The following is a 16,440-nucleotide window of genomic DNA, read 5'->3' as shown; positions in this document are numbered from 1 at the left end:
ATTAATTAATTTAATTATGTTTTGTGGGCTCCACCCGTAAAAAAAAAGAATTAAAAATTATTAAGATGATGATTCACCATGGTGGACTTACACGTGACAATCTAAAAGAAAAGCTACGGTGACTATGTAATATTAGTTGCGTGTTGGCAACTTGTAATGGAACGTGACTTTATGGAAGAGATTTATATATAGTGGGTCCCTCGGTCCATAAGCAAAATATACATCAAGATCTCATTTTTGTGAAACAAAAGTATCATAAGGAAACTGAAAACGTATAGCAACATAGTTCATTCCATTTCTTAAATTTCCTCACTTTGGATGCATTTCATTTTTAATTAGGCAAATTAAGAAAAGGAAGGGGTTCGGCCATGGCTGCTTTCGGCCATGGCAGTCCAATATATATTAAAAAAAAAAAAAAGTGGTTTTTTCTTGCTTAGATTAGTTCCAAGGTGATTTGCAAGTTCAAGGAGTTGATAGCAACATTGGATATTGAATCGAGGAAGGAGAAATTGCGAAATTGGAGCAATTAAGCGTAGAAATTCCTCCGAGAAAATTGTGGTAAGATTTTCTTATTTTATGGTGTAATTGTGTTAATAGTATTGTAATGGAATTATTAAAATTGGATTGGACGAAATTGAAAATAAGAAAATACATGAAATCATTGTTATACGGAATTGTTGGTGGGAAAAGGGTTCAGAAGAATTGTTGGATTGTTAGAATTGTTATGGGCTGAGTTGGGAGAATTTTGCATGTATATATCCATTGTTGGTATTTCTGTGTCAACAGGAGAGCAATTGGAAATTTGAATAGTCGAATATATAGGGGAAGTGCTGCCGAATTTTCGCTAAATTTTTAGATAACAGAAAACCCTAAACGAGAATGTATAAGCTGAAATATAGGTCCTATAAACAATGGACTATAGATTTGTGAATTAGAAAATATAGTTACTAACGATAACGTTACTCTTATATTAAATAGGCTAAAAGAGCGACGAGACGAACGGTTTTACGATTAGTCGTCAACAGGTATGTAAAGCCTATCCTTTCTTTCTTTTGGCATGTCCTAGATGTAAGTATGAAACGATATGTGATTCGGGGTTATTCTACTCATAAGTTCCGAGCATGTATCATGATTCTTATCCACTTCTTGATATTAGAGTTCTTAAAATAGTCGAATTACTGCCCTCGAGCTTTCTATATGATCGGATAGTAAATGATTCATGAAAGTTCCTATTCCTGAAAAACTACATATTGCCTAATGACCATAACTTTTATAAGTTGCCTCGGATTGACTTGATACATGTCTATGATTCCTGAGACGTTATTTGACATAGTTCGTAATGATTTTCAAAGAGTACTGAGTGTGACTATTATCTTGATACTCGAGCGTTGACTAGTATACTTATCTATTGAGTCTCAAAAAGATGATTTATGTGTATATGATTACTTATTACTCTGCTCGTGCATACTGTTACATCTTTCACTGAGTCCCGGGCCAGGACATGTTCTCGTGCACAGATCCACTGCATTATTCACCGAGTCCCTCACTAGAGGGCCGGGACACGTTATATGTATACGCATATAATGATATGATGACATGATGATATGATGATATGGGGATGGCAGCCAGGATGACATATGATTACTTTATTCACCGAGTCCCTCACTAGAGGGCCGGGACACGTTATATGTGCATGTATATGATGATTTTATTTACCGAGTCCCTCACTAGAGGGCCGGGACACGTTTTATATGCATATGTACAGGATGATTATCTAATTATGTCACTAAGTCCCATGACTGGTTGGATATGATATTGACACGTATGGTTTATGTTCAAAGGTAAGCCTTGTGGTTTTTCTGGTTATTGTACTAGTTTTCTGCACTCCTTATCTCAGTATGACCCTGTTCACTATATTTCATGCTTTACATGCTTAGTACATATTCCGTACTGACCCCCCTTTCTTCGGGGGGCTGCGTTTCATGCCCGCAGGTACAGACGCTCGTTTTGGTGATCCGCCAGCTTAGGATATATATTCAGCTATCTTGGAGTGCTCCCTTGTTCCGGAGCCTAGCTTTGTGGTACAGATCCTCCTATTGTATATATATGTCTACCCAAGGGTACGACGGGGCCCTGTCCCGTCATATGATACTGTTGTTACTCTTAGAGGTCTATAGACATATGTGTGGGTCTGTATATAGTTGCTGTTTAGTTGTGTGGATATGACTTATGTTTTGGGGCGTACCCATTCGTAGTGGCAGCCTTGTCGGCTTGTGTATATATATGTTTTGGGATGTTGTGTGTAGTGGCAGCCTTGTCGGCTTGCGTAGATATATATACGTATGTGTTTTGGAAGCCGTGTGTTATGGTAGCCTTGTTGGCTCGTGTTTGGCTGGGGCGTTCCCCCTATATTGTGATGGCCTTGCCGGCTTATGTGCGATATTATCTGTTGAAATTTGTAACTCCTCAGGAGACAGGTTGCTATGACATATATATATGTGACAGTTTTAGGACGCCGTCCTGCCTTGTTATATATATAAGTTCTTTATTATGCTAGTTGTGAACGATTATAGTAACAGGTGTATACGAGTGTCCAGCTCGGGCACTAGTCACGGCCTACGGGGTTGGGTCGTGACAGGGTAGTTATACACATAAGTGAAAGGTGAATATTAAGGATTGGAAAGGGTAAAATAGTAATTATGAAGGGAAGAACGTGTTACGAAAATGTCTCGGGATCTGTAAGACTTCGACTTGCTCCAGATCATGTAATGAAGGTCATGCGAGGAAGTGGATGCGATTATATCAGCATTAAGGCACCGGATTCCATCGAAGTTACGAGGTTAAGCGTGCTAAGGTGGGAGAAATCTTAGGATGGGTGACCCCCTGGGAAGTGTGTAAGAAATCCTATAGATTTAGACATAAGAGACAAATGAGAAGTTAGAGTAACCTAAGGGAAACTAGAGTGCATGGGATAGTTTGAGACCATAAGGGGTCGCGTAGGACGAGGCAGATTAGACTGGTGGAGAGACAGAAAGTGCATCACAGCTCTGGAATTAGGATAGACTTGAATAGCGTTTGGAAGTATTTTGTGGGCAAGTTGGTAGTAATTATATATATATATATATATATATATATATATATATATATTAATGAATGCGTATGATATCTCATATGTGATTGTATCGGCGGGCATGTGATGTGTGTCCCAATAATCGGTGCTACGGTATGGAAGACATCAATCGAATAAGGGTACTAAAGTTCAAGTAACAAAAATAAATGGTACAAATGTCACAAGGTAAGCTGCTATTATTTTCACTACAGGTTAAGATTAGAAAGTTCTAATACAATGATATTTGGAAAAGAAAGAGAGTGAGTAAATGGATGGCAAGGAGATCAAAATGTCGGAAAGATGTGAGAGGGAAGAAACCTCGGTGAGTGAAACCCCCGAGAGAGAAACTACCGGCAAAGCACGAGACCATTTGGGTAGAAATTCGAAGGTAGGTATGTGAAAGGGATGAAGTGTGGTAATATGGAGCAAAAGAGGAATGCGTGGGGTTCGAGAACCGATTCCAATAAGTGGGGCTGAAGGAATAATGACTGCGACAAGGAACGTGAAGTAAGAGAAAGAATGATTAAGCCTTGTGACGATGATAGGAGGTTTCGGCCCTTGAAAGGTACAGAAAGGGATAAATGTTCAGCCATATTAACGTGATTGCCTCGGACATGGAAGAGCTTTCCTGAAAGGATGACTTAAGAATAGAACGGATCTGGGTGTTGGAAGGAGTGTAAACTGTAAGGATTCTGTGCTACGAGCAAAAGTAGCGGGACGCTCGAAAAATATGGACGCACAGCTGCAACGCAAATGCGTAGTTAAGAGGAATTACGAGTAATGAGCTAAATGAGTGAAAGGGCTAATAGTGGATGGAAAGATATGGAAATATTGACAAGAATGATAATATCGACAGAAAATGAAAGGAAAAACTTATGATAAGAAGTTTTCGATATATTATGCACAGAGTTGGAAAGAAAGATGAGGAGTAAGGTATAAACGAAGACTTCACAAAAGGATTGTTGGCATATAAGGAGCCCCTTAAAGGGGGGGGGGGGGAGAATATATTATATCAGATTCTAAAGGAATCGCGACACTTTCAGGCTCCAGAGGAGAAAAATTTATTAGCTCGAGACCAGAGTTCGAAACATGTCGGCACATCAAAAGGATACATGAAAGAAGTAGAAACGAATTGACAATGAGTGTACCGTGAGGCCAACATGAAGGGAAAGGATGGAAGACACCTTGAGAGAATGCTTCATGCCAACATGAATTATGATATGTTTAGAACATGATTTGAATCCCTCATATCGGGCAAACTTGCGCCGTACCTAAGTACGCAGCGACATGTGTTAAAGAGTAATAAAAAGAGCAAGAAAGGGCTACAAGCTAAGTTCACATAGGATAATGGAGAGAATGATAAGACTCAAGGGATATTTCGGACAACAACTACTATTAAATAAAAGTATCAACAATTGGTAGTCTGGGAATTTTTGAAAGAAAGAAAGAACGCAACACCTATGAATGAAATAAAAGAGTCCACCGGATACTAAAAAATAGTTCATGGACCATTAATTATACGGAACTCGAGAATATACGCTATGAAATTATATGAATTATCGACGTGAAGCGATGTTCGATCATATTTGTAAGGAATCCACAACGGAGAGCCAACAAGGAATAACGATGGACGAAACGAGCGCCAATACAAAGAAATCAAAGACAAGTATACTTGTGTCAAGAGGTGTGAGGGAAGGAAGTAAAGAAAAAGTTGTAGCAAGAGCTCAGGGTAACTGGACTGCGGAGGATAATAAATGGCGAAGAAACATTACGTACATACGTTTTTGGATGAATATTTATAGCATGGTAAGCGAGGCTGCAATACTGTAGATAGAATGAGAGCAAGGAACAACCTGTGGCCATACTGGATCGTCAAGTGAAAATTGCGTACCAAAGACATGGCTTCTGTTAAGGTGTGGTGACGAAACAATAACAGAAAAGAGATGACTTGGGAAGGACAAGGATAATGAATTGGCGCAGTGAATTAGAAGACCCATGACACAGAATAAGGACTCATGTAGAGACCGAGGATTTCGATTATAAGAAAAGTAGGGTAAAAGATAAGGAATGGGCATGAAGAAAAGGGAAACTATAAGAGGGACCCCCCCCCCCCCCGGAAGTGTTATAAGACCCCATAAGATTAGTTGAACATTCGAGGACGAATGTTCTAAAGGGGGGGAGGATGTTATGTCCTGTATTTCGTACATTCGAATATTTTAAGGAAGTCGTGGTGAGTTAAGGGTAGGACTATTTTCCAAAATTATTTTAATATACAAGTTGTTTATTAGTATGGAAATATCGAGAAAGGCTAAGGGTAAAAGGGAAATTCAGAAAGTGGTTCATGGTAATATTGTGAAAGGCTAGGGGCAAAATGGGAATTTCACAAAAACTCAAGAAAGTTCTTGAATGGCCATGTGGCCGTCCAAGTTGAGGTGGGCCTTGGCCAACATGGATGAATTATGTGTATATATATATATATATATATATATATATATATATATATATATATATATATATATATATATGACTTATTAGGCATATATATCATTACCATTACACTTAGAAAATTCAAGAAGTTTTGAGAAGAAGAAAAAGATAGAAAAAGAAAGAGAAGGAGCCATGTTCGGCCATGGCTATCGAAAATTGGTTCCATGGAGTTGATCAAGAAAAATTATTTTCTTCTAGTATTCCAACTAATTGGAAGGTCCTCTTTAACATGGATTAATTGTTGGAGTAAGCAAAGTATTCGTTGTGCGAGTTGTGGACTCTAGCAGAGGAACAAGATGTGTGGAGAAAGGTATGTGTTCAATCTTCTTTTACATGTGTTATGGATGATTTGTGAATGTCGTAGTATGTAGAAATGGATGAAATTCATAAAAATATGTATGTGTGTGGTATGGTCGAATAAGATTGATGATGGTAGGATGTGATGAATTGATTTTTATTTAGTATTTTGATTGTTGTAGTTGTGGATTCCATGATGACAATGAAGGTTGGATGAATTGAAATGAAGTTGTAATTGTTGAGAAATTATTGGAGGAATTAATGTGATTCTAATATGGGTTCTTGTAATTATGAGAGTAATGTTGCTAGTGTGTGAATTATGGGTATAGTTCATGAATTGAAGGAAGGAAATGTGTTGTTATTGTTATTGTTGCACTTTGGAGGTTTCGGGTGGAATGGCATATTGGTTAGATTATTTTGAATATTGTGTGAATTGTTTGAAGTGTTCTTGAATCATGTTAGAATGATTTCGGATTAACACTTGAATGTGAGATATTTGGTGTTAGCTTGACTATATGTGATCAAATTGAATATAAATGAAATGCCGCCGAATTGTGTAGGAAGGATTGCTAGTGTTAGAATGCACTTTGAATTGATTGTTGGAGTTGGAAATATGATTGTTGGTATTGTTGTTGATAATTTGGCCGAGTTGAATTCTCGGATTTTTGTTGATAAATTGGCCAAGTTAGATTCTCGGGGATGGTTGTATTTACAGGGGAGATGCTGCCGAAATTTCGGCAGATTATCAATGAATTTGTTTGAAAGACTAACATAAGTATGTGATGATGAGTCTAATGATTGTATAAATTCTCTTGTATGTAGACTAGCGATAACGAGCTTGGACAATTAAGTGTAGCTAATAGGACGTGGGACAGGTATGTAAGGCTTACCCTTTTTTTCTTTTGGCATGATCCTTGTGAAACGAACAGACGATATGTATATGATTCCAAAGAAACTCCTATTCTTAGAGCCACTAGGATGCCTAACGTTCTTGATTTCCATAAGCTATTTTATATGGTTCTGATGCGTATCTATGATTTCCGAAGTTATATTTGATATGTTCCCGAATGGCATTCAAGAGACAATTGATATTACTAATGTCTTGATTTTCAAATGATAGCACGTTTGATTATTCCATTGAGTCTTTGATATATTCTGACACGTACATATGGTTCCAAAAGTTCTATTTTGATTTGATCCATAGCGATATTCGAAAGGTACTTGATATGATTATTGCTTTTATTTTTTCCAAAAATAGCTTCTGAAACATTCGTAGAAGGTTCTATACTAAAACATTCATAACTTTTTCACACTAACTCAGATTGATTTGAAACGTGTGTATGACCCTCAAGTGTCGATTTATGTACGTACCCATCGAATCTTAAAATTTGTTTTATATGCATATAGTTTCTCACTACTCTGCTCGTGTACGCCTCAATATGTCTTTCACCGAGTCACGGGCCGGGTATGTTATTGTGCGCTCTTCACTGCATTGTTCACCACGTCCCTAGTTAGAGGGCCGGCATCTGTTATATGCATATACGTTTGAAGTATGATGTGGTATATGCATTCTGAAGTATGATGTGTTCTGGAGTATGATGTGTGACGGAGATATCCCCTATTCCGAAGTATGATGTGTTATGGCGCCAGTGATGGGGTGGCGACCATGTTCTGTTCACCGAGTCCTACAATGGGCCGGATATGGCATGCATGATTTGTGTCTTGAAAATAAACATTTTGGTATTCTGGATGATTTGCTTATTTCTGTACTAATTCTGACATATGACATCGGCATACATGATTTGTGTTTTGAAAATAAGCATTTTAAGCATTCCGGATAATATACTTACTTTTGAAATGTTTGTTTCGATTATGGTTCTGTCTTCTGTATTCCATGCCGTACATATTCAGTACATATTCCGTACTGACCCCCTTTATTCGGGGGCTGCGTTCATGCCACGCAGGTACACCCAGATGAGTAGAAGGCTTTGCTAGAAGGTGCTTCAGCGGGATTGGCGAGCTCCACTTCCTTCCGGAGTGTTGCCGAGTCAGAGTATATATGTTATGATTTCTGGTTAATGTTAGAGACTTTGCAGATAGAGTCGTGGGAATAGAATGTCAGTATTGTAAGCGGCTCCATCAGCCGATGTGTCTTATTGTATTATGTTACAGATCCATTATGATTACAGATTTTACTTGATCTGAGTACGATGAAAAGAAAGATTCTGAAAGCTTTACTATGTATTTCATCCTTATTGGATTTAAAGGTCCAAAAAGATCACGTGTGCAATAAGAGTCAGAGGGTTCGCTCGGCTCCGAATATGGGGTCGGGTGCCCATCACACCCTAGTAAGATTAGGGTGTGACATCAACTTGTGGATCTCTCTAACTAAAATAGCCACTGGCTCCTCCTAGAAGGTCAAATTCTGATCAAGCAACACTGAATCCCAGTGTATCACCTAAGCACCATCGGAATGATACTTCTTGACGATAGAGATATAATACACAGGGTGGACGCCCGACAACCCAGGAGGGAAGGCCAACTCATGGGCTACCTCACCATTGTACTGAATGATCTCAAGCGGACCAATATACCTAGGGCTCACCTTGCCCTTTTTCCCAAACCTTATCACATCCTTCATGAGTGAAACCTTCAATAATACCCGCTCACCAGCCATAAACTCTAAGTAATGAACCTTCCTGTCCACAATAATTTTTCTGTTTACTCCGAGGTTTAAGAAGCCTCTCCTGAATCAACTTGACCTTATCCAAAGAATCACGAAGCAAGTTTGTACCCCAAGGCCACAACTCAAATGCATCGAACCAACCCATGGGAGAACGACACCTCCTACCATATAATCCCATGAATGGTGCTATCTCAATGCTTGAGTGGTAACTATTGTTGTAAGAAAACGCTGCCAAAGGCAAAAACTGGTCCTAATGACCACCAAAATCAATCACACAGGTCTTTAACATATCCTCAAGGAATAGTACGCTAGGACTGTCCATCAGTCTGATGGTGAAATGGTGTACTAAGCTCAAGTCCAGTACCTAACTCCTTCTGCATAGATCGCCAAAAGTGGCATTTAAACTGAGTGCCTCGATCATAAATGATAGAAATAGGCACACCGTGCAAACGAATTATCTCTCGGATATAGATCCTGGCCAACTTCTCTAAATTATAGGCAGTCTCAACTAGTATGAAATGAGACGACTTAGTCAAACGGTCCACAATGTCCCAAATAGCATCAAATTTCCCCAAAGTATACGGTAATCCTTCCACAATGTCCATAGTAATCCTCTCGCACTTCCACTTAGGAATAGGCATCGTCTGAGTAATTCCACCCAATTTTTGGTGCTCATACTTCACTTGTTGACAATTCAAACACTTAGCCACAAATCCTGCGATAGCCCTCTTCATACCACACAAAAAATAATGTTGCTTTAAATCCTGATACATCTTTGTAGCTCCCGGATGAATAGAGTACCTTGACCTGTGAGCCTCATCCATAATCAATGTAGTCAAATCACCCACCCGGGAACACATACACGACTCTTGATCCTCAAAACTCCCTCATCATCAAGAATTCCTCTCTTGCCTTTCCTTTCAACACCTTATCTTGAATTTTGCACAACTTTGGGTCGTCAAAATGTTGGGCTCTAATATGCTCTAATAAGGAAGATCGTGCCTCCACACAACCCTGAACCTTACTAGGTTCCAAAATATCAAGTCTAACCATGTTGTTAGCCCAATCTTGAACATCTATAGCCAAAGGCCACTCTCCAATATGTAAACACGCTAGGCTATCCATACTCACCGCCTTGCAACTCAAGGCATCCGCCACTACATTGGCCTTGCCCGGATGGTAAAGAATCAACATATCATAGCCCTTCAGCATCTCTAACCACCTATGCTGCCTCAAATAAGTTCCCTCTAATTTAAAATATACGGAAGACTTTTATGATCGGTAAATAGCTCATAATGCACACCATACAAGTAATGCCTCAAAATCTTTAATGCAAACACGACTACCGCCAATTCCAAATGATGAGTGGGGGTAGTTTTTCTCATGAACTTTCAACTGTATTTAAGAATAAGCTATCACCTTCCCTTGATGCATCAAAACACAATTAAGGCCAATCCGCGAGGCATCATAATACACAGTAAAGTACTCTCCTTCCACGGGAAGAGTCAAAATAGGAGTTGTAGTCAACAAAGTCTTGAGCTTTTAAAATCTTACCTCATATTCATCCGACAACTGAAAGGGTACATTCTTCTGAGTCAATCTAGTCAAAGGGGATGCAATAGATGAAAATTCACTTACAAAATGCTGATAGTAACTAGCGAGGCCAACGAACTCTGAATCTTGGTAATTAAAGTAGGCCTGACCCAATCACGAACTGCGTCTATCTTATTAGGATCTACCATAATCCCATCCATGGTCACTACATGACCCAAGGATGCCACAGAATCAAGCCAAAACTTAGACTTTGAGAACTTCGCATAAAGCTTCTTCTCCTTGAAGGTCTCCAGCACGATCCTCAAATGTTTCCCGCGGTCCACTCTGCTATGAGAGTATATCAAGATATCATCGATGACAACTATCACAAATTAGTCCAAGTACGGTCTCAAAACACCATTCATTAAATCCATAAAGGCTGTCGGGGCATTGGTTAGCCAAAAAGATTTTACTAGAAACTCATAATGACCATAGCGGGTCCTGAAGGCTGTCTTAGGGATATCCTCCACTCTAATCTTCAACTGGTGATAATCGGACCTTAAATTAATCTTGGAGAAGATCGATGCTCCCTGAAGCTGATCAGACAAATCATCAATCCGAGGAATGGGATACTTGTTCTTGATAGTGACCTTGTTCAATTGCTTATAATTATTATACATCCGAATAGACCCATCCTTCTTCTTCACAAACGACACCGGAGCACCCCAAGGGGAAACACTAGGTCTAATAATGAACCTTTTACTCAACATATCTTGCAACCATTCCTTCAACTCTGTTGGTGCCATCTGATAAAGCGGAATAGAAGTGGGCTTGGTGCTGGGCTCCAAGTCAATATGAAAATCAATGTCACGATATGGTGGAACACCTGGTAAATCTATCAAAAACATCTCAAGAAACTTCTTCACCACTGGTACAGACTCAAGTGGAGGAGTATTAGCTCTCGTATCCCTAACATAGGACAAATATGCTAAACTCCCACTCTCAACCATCTACGAGCCTTAAGGAACAATATCACTTTCTTCAGCGCACGATTAGAATCACCCTTCCACTCTAACCTAAGGACTCCTCGCATAGCTAAGGTAACCGTCTTGGCATGACAGTCCAAGATCGAATAATAAGGGTACAACCAACTCATATCAAGAATAATGTCATAATCTACCATGTCTAGAATCATCAAATCCCCCCAATTGTTGTATCCCATCAAAGTTACAAGACAGGATCGGTACACCCGATCCACCTCTACGAAATCTCCAACAGAAGTAGAAACACTAATAGGGAAATCAAACGACTCACACATAATATCCAATCCTGAAGAAAAATAAGTAGGCACATAGGAATATCTAGAGCCTAGATCGAATAAAGTTGTGGCCGACCAGCAAGAAACTGAGATAGTACCTATAATGACCGCATCCGAAGCCTCTGCCTTTGGTCTACCTGGGAATGCATACTAATTAGAATGGCCACCCTCTATTTGAGAAACTCCACGACCACCACTGTGGCCTGTTTAAGCACCACCTCTGCCAGAAGAACCATCTCTACCACTCTGCGCACCGCCTCTAGCCGGCTATGCTACAACTCTAGATGCAAAACCCTGAGATTCAGAGTATGGGCCACTCTACCTAACTGTAGGGCACTCCCTAGACAAATTCCCTATGTCTCCACACTCATAACACCCACGGCGGGTCATAGGTTGCTGAGAAGGACCGACATAACCTGAATGACCACCTCGACCACCGGGTAGACAATAAGATCACTTGGAACCCTATCCTAAACTATGAGCAACACGGCCTAAAGAATCACCCATGGAGGTCTGAATCATTTACTGAACTAGCCTGCGGAACTAGAGACAAAAACTCCAACTATGATAGTCCCTACCTCCAGATGAGGTGCTAGCATAACTGTCGAAACTGAGGGCATTTTTGTTTAGCTTGGAAAACTTCTAACGCATGATGGACTAAGCACTCCTAGCGCATCCACCACTGCCTGAAAGCCACCTCCTGAAGTTGCTAACTGTATCATTGTATCTTTAAGGGGATAAGTCAGCCCCTCACAAACTTCCTAATCCTCTGTGTCTCATCTGGCAGAATAGTCAAAGCATGGAGAGATAAGTAGTGGAAACTCATCTCTTACTCAATCCCAGTCATCCCTTCCTAATCTAACCTGTCAAATTTCTCACACCTCTCGTTTCTTAATAAGTGGGGAACCCACTTCTCTAAGAACGCACGATAAAACTCATCCGAAGTAAGTGGAGGCGACTTAACTGGCCTAGTTTTAAAAAAACCCTTCCACCACTGGTTGGCGGGACCAACCATCTGTATAGCCACAAAATCAACCACGTTATACTCAACCAACCCCAAATTATGTAGATGCTCATAGCAACTAACCAAACACTCAGAAGCATTATCATCAGGATGCCAATCATATTGTGGTGGCTTTATCTTCACAAACTTATCCCACATCTTCTGCTCCTCAACCATCATAGTTGGTTGGGCAAATGGACGAATAGCAACACCCAAAACAGGCATGCCCTGGAACTGAGGAGCTACATTAGTAGCTAGCTATGCCCCTAGGCTCCTATACCCCGTAGCAACCATCGAATTCAGAATCTGGGCTCAAACTGTAGTTTGAGAACCCTCTGGCGTAGCTGGTAGTATGCCCACTGGGCCATACTCTCAAAGAAGCTCAAGATACACACCATAGTGTCCTGTAGAAATTAGGTAAAAATGAACCCTCTTGGTGCCTGAGCGAGTCTAACCTTGTCTGCCTGAACCGGCTTCTCCTCCGAAATTTGCTCTAGGTCTGGAGTAACATCTATAGCATGGACCTGAGCAGCAACTGGTGCTCGGCCTCTAGAAGGTGCAGCAATGTGGTCTCTAGCTCTGCCTCATCCTCTGTCATGGCGCATGCCTCTCCCATGAGCAACTGGGGTAGTGGATAAGGGTACGGGCTCCTGGTCTCCATCTGAGGCTGATTGTGTCCTCACTATTTGTGAGAGAATTGAAATAATGAAATTGTTAGTATTCAATGGAATCAAGTACGCATTATAAGGAATTAAAGATTAGAGTTTTCCTAGAGGTCCTATAGCCTCTCGCAGATAGATACGTAGCTCAACGTACTGATATACAAGACTCTACTAGACATTGTTCTTGTACTTGTGAGACAGATGAACCTAAAGGTCTGATACCAATTTGTTGTGACCCAATTAGTAAGCCGTGAAGGCACTAACTTGCCAGGGTCAGTAAGGCATCCACAAAGCGATTAAACAATTATTTCAAGAAATAAGTGCAGAAAGAATTCATACATGTCAATTATTTAGTTTTTAAAGCTTTTATAGTAAAAAAATACTGAAATAACATGATACCCCAAGACTGGTGCCACTACTACAAGAACTTGCTAACTACTTAGTACACTTTCTGAATGAAAAGGATAGAAAAATAATGATAGAAGAGAATCGTATGCTACAGATCTACGTGTAGCTCACCTCGAACTCTCAAGAAGGTCTCCTCAACGACGGGCAGTCTCACAAACAACGCTCGTACCAGAGACAGAATCTGCACATAAAAAGATGCAGCAAGTGTAGCGTTATTATGGGAAACATGTACTCAACAATATCGTCGACCGACCCTATCTTAAAGTCGAGACGAGGGTTGGTCTACTGTATATATCTCTTCTACACCTAAATACGGATAGTACTCCATAACAATCATAATAATCATTCAAATCATAAGTTATAAGCCTAGGTTATAGCATCTAAACTCTTAAGTACAGCCTAACAAGTCCAATTCAATCGGTCCAAGAAATCAACATTAGTTAAACACGCCAAGCAACACAAGTAGAAGAAATGATGAGAAATGAAAGTGATATGCAATGCGAGGCCTTTCCATCTCCAGTACGCACGCGCTCCTTCAATAAGGAGCGCGACCCATGGGGGATTCGCGAGGTCCATATACCACTCAGAACCATCTCTCTTCAGGTTTCCTAACCATATTTAGCTATCAATCACATCATCTAGCCATTCTTCGGCTCACATTACCTGTCACTAGCCAATCGGCTCATATCAACGGCATCACTCGGCCAATCGGCCCACATACTCGTACCGACCGTCCGAAATCATTTCCTCTCAGACCCAACATATGTATCCTACAATTTAATATGCATGATATACCATCTGAAAGCATAAATATGACATGTAAGCAACAACAATCAATGTCAAGTAATAAAAACTCAATCTTTAGCCTCTTTTCCGCTTTTATAACGAGTATTTCAAAGTGATGACAACATTTAAGCACGTATAAGACATGTAGAAAGCATAGATGAAATAAATAAGGGGTCTCATCCCTACAACAAGTTATTCAACAATATATACGATCAGTTAATGCGTAAAGCGTGTCATTCTGACCGGACTATACAATTTAAAGTACGCAAATACCTTTATCATAGCACCAGTAATCGATACAAGCGCTCGTCACCTCACAAGTATTGGGAACTCCTTAATTACCCTATTACTCTCTCTTAATTAAACCAATTCGGCCAACACGACGCTTTAAAATAAGGTCAAGATCTCAAATTTCCTGAATTCAGAGTCTGATAGTCACAACAAAGACTTGCCTTTCCGTAGAGCCTCCAAATGATCCCAATCTGTTCAAATATGGTATCTAGTTAAGAATATGAGACTAACAATGTCCATATTGCTATACATTAATTCCAAACCCAAAAAGTCACCCAAAATAGGATTACTAGACAAAAAAGGTAAAATGGGAAATATAACCCAAAATAAGTTTACCTATGATTTATAGAGCCTATATCTCAAAAATGAATGAAATCTATCCACTAATTCATGCTTAATTGAAGAATTCCTTATTCCAAGCCTAGGGTTCGAAACCCCCAATTTCCTACTCCTAAATCATGAATCCTAGCATGGAATCTCTTTCTAATCCATGGAATAATCATAAAAGGGGGCTTAGAATCTTACCGAATAGATATATCTTGCAAAATCTTCCAAAACACCCTTAAACCGAACTCCCAAGAGATAAATATGTGAATGGGGAGTTAAATCACGAAATGAGCTTTTTAATTTTACCCAGACAATATTCATTCTTCGGAAACGCGAGGGCACCTTGCAATCATGACCCAAGAACAGAAAGAAAAATCATAATAAGAGGTATAGGAACATCAAAGACTACGGTACTCCTAATGCTTCTAAGAGTGGAGTAATCAGGAAGCTCGTTTACTCAGTTGTTTGTTCATCTCATAAAATCATGGCAAAATGAAGGAAGGGATAGCCTTAACATACCTTGAAGCGTATCTAACCGTCCAGCGTCTACTTCTTGAACTCGTAAGTCTTGAAGGGACTAAAATACCAAGAATCAACTTCAGCTCAAACTTCCAAGCTCCACAACTTCAATGAAACCCTAGGAACAACCTTTTTCTTCACTAGCTCAGGTTTTACGGGTTTGGATCTTGCTAGAACTACACTAATTTGATAGAAAATGTTGAGAGAAAATATTTTAGGGCTTTCTCTGATTGGGGGAGTGAAAATAATGAGAATAAAACGTGGGGCTAAATATATATAGACGGAACTAGAAAGTTCCAGCGATGCAGATCGACGGACAGGTCGACGGCTCGTCGATGTGTCGACATGTCTACGGCTCATCAACATGCTCCGTCGACCTGCCACCTGAAGGTTCAGAGGCGGTGGCGATACCAACGGTCCACAACGACGACTTGTCGACGTGTCGACGGCCAGTCAATGTGGACAGTTCTGTAGGTTTTTCCTGGGACAATCCAACTCGCGTTGATTCGATTCGTTTAACTTCTAATCCTATCGTATTGCAAGAAACATGTACTTATATTATGGTACACGTGGGGTAAGGCACTTCATGTCTCAAAAACTCTGGTACGGAGCTCTATACTAAGGGTATAAACCACCCTTAAGCCAAGGACTTCCTTGCAACAAAAACGAGAGGTGTAATAGGTATATTATACTCATGTTTAATTTAAGATCACAATATTAAAAAATCTTATTGTCTTTCTTAAATTTCGGGCAAAGACAAAATGAGAAAAATATTTTAAAATGGAGGGAGTACCTAACTTGCTTGATCGGGTTTAATTTTTTATTATTTGATCAATCTTAAATTGTTCGTAAGATAATGTGTGTCACGCCCCAACTAGGGGAACATGCGGGCACCTACCATTTCCCACCTCGTCAGGCGAACCCGCTTCTTATCCACAACTAAACAATAAATAAAAGAAATCCAATCACCCAAAATTACATAACAATAAGTCTAACATAGATAGGTAAATACAT

General features: G+C 39.9%; 1 long non-coding RNA gene across 1 annotated transcript; it reads left to right on the top strand.

The window, feature by feature from the left end:
• The first annotated feature begins 236 nt into the window (after positions 1 to 236).
• On the top strand, positions 237 to 2,513 carry LOC132602253 (uncharacterized). Its single transcript, XR_009567690.1, has 3 exons — positions 237 to 558; positions 979 to 1,025; positions 1,993 to 2,513. It is a non-coding gene; the product is annotated as an uncharacterized LOC132602253 (long non-coding RNA).
• Positions 2,514 to 16,440: the final 13,927 nt, after the last annotated feature.

The sequence above is a fragment of the Lycium barbarum genome, chromosome 7, assembly GCF_019175385.1.
Source record: "Lycium barbarum isolate Lr01 chromosome 7, ASM1917538v2, whole genome shotgun sequence".
Classification (NCBI taxonomy): Eukaryota; Viridiplantae; Streptophyta; class Magnoliopsida; order Solanales; family Solanaceae; genus Lycium; species Lycium barbarum.
This window is presented reverse-complemented; position numbering and strand designations above follow the sequence as displayed.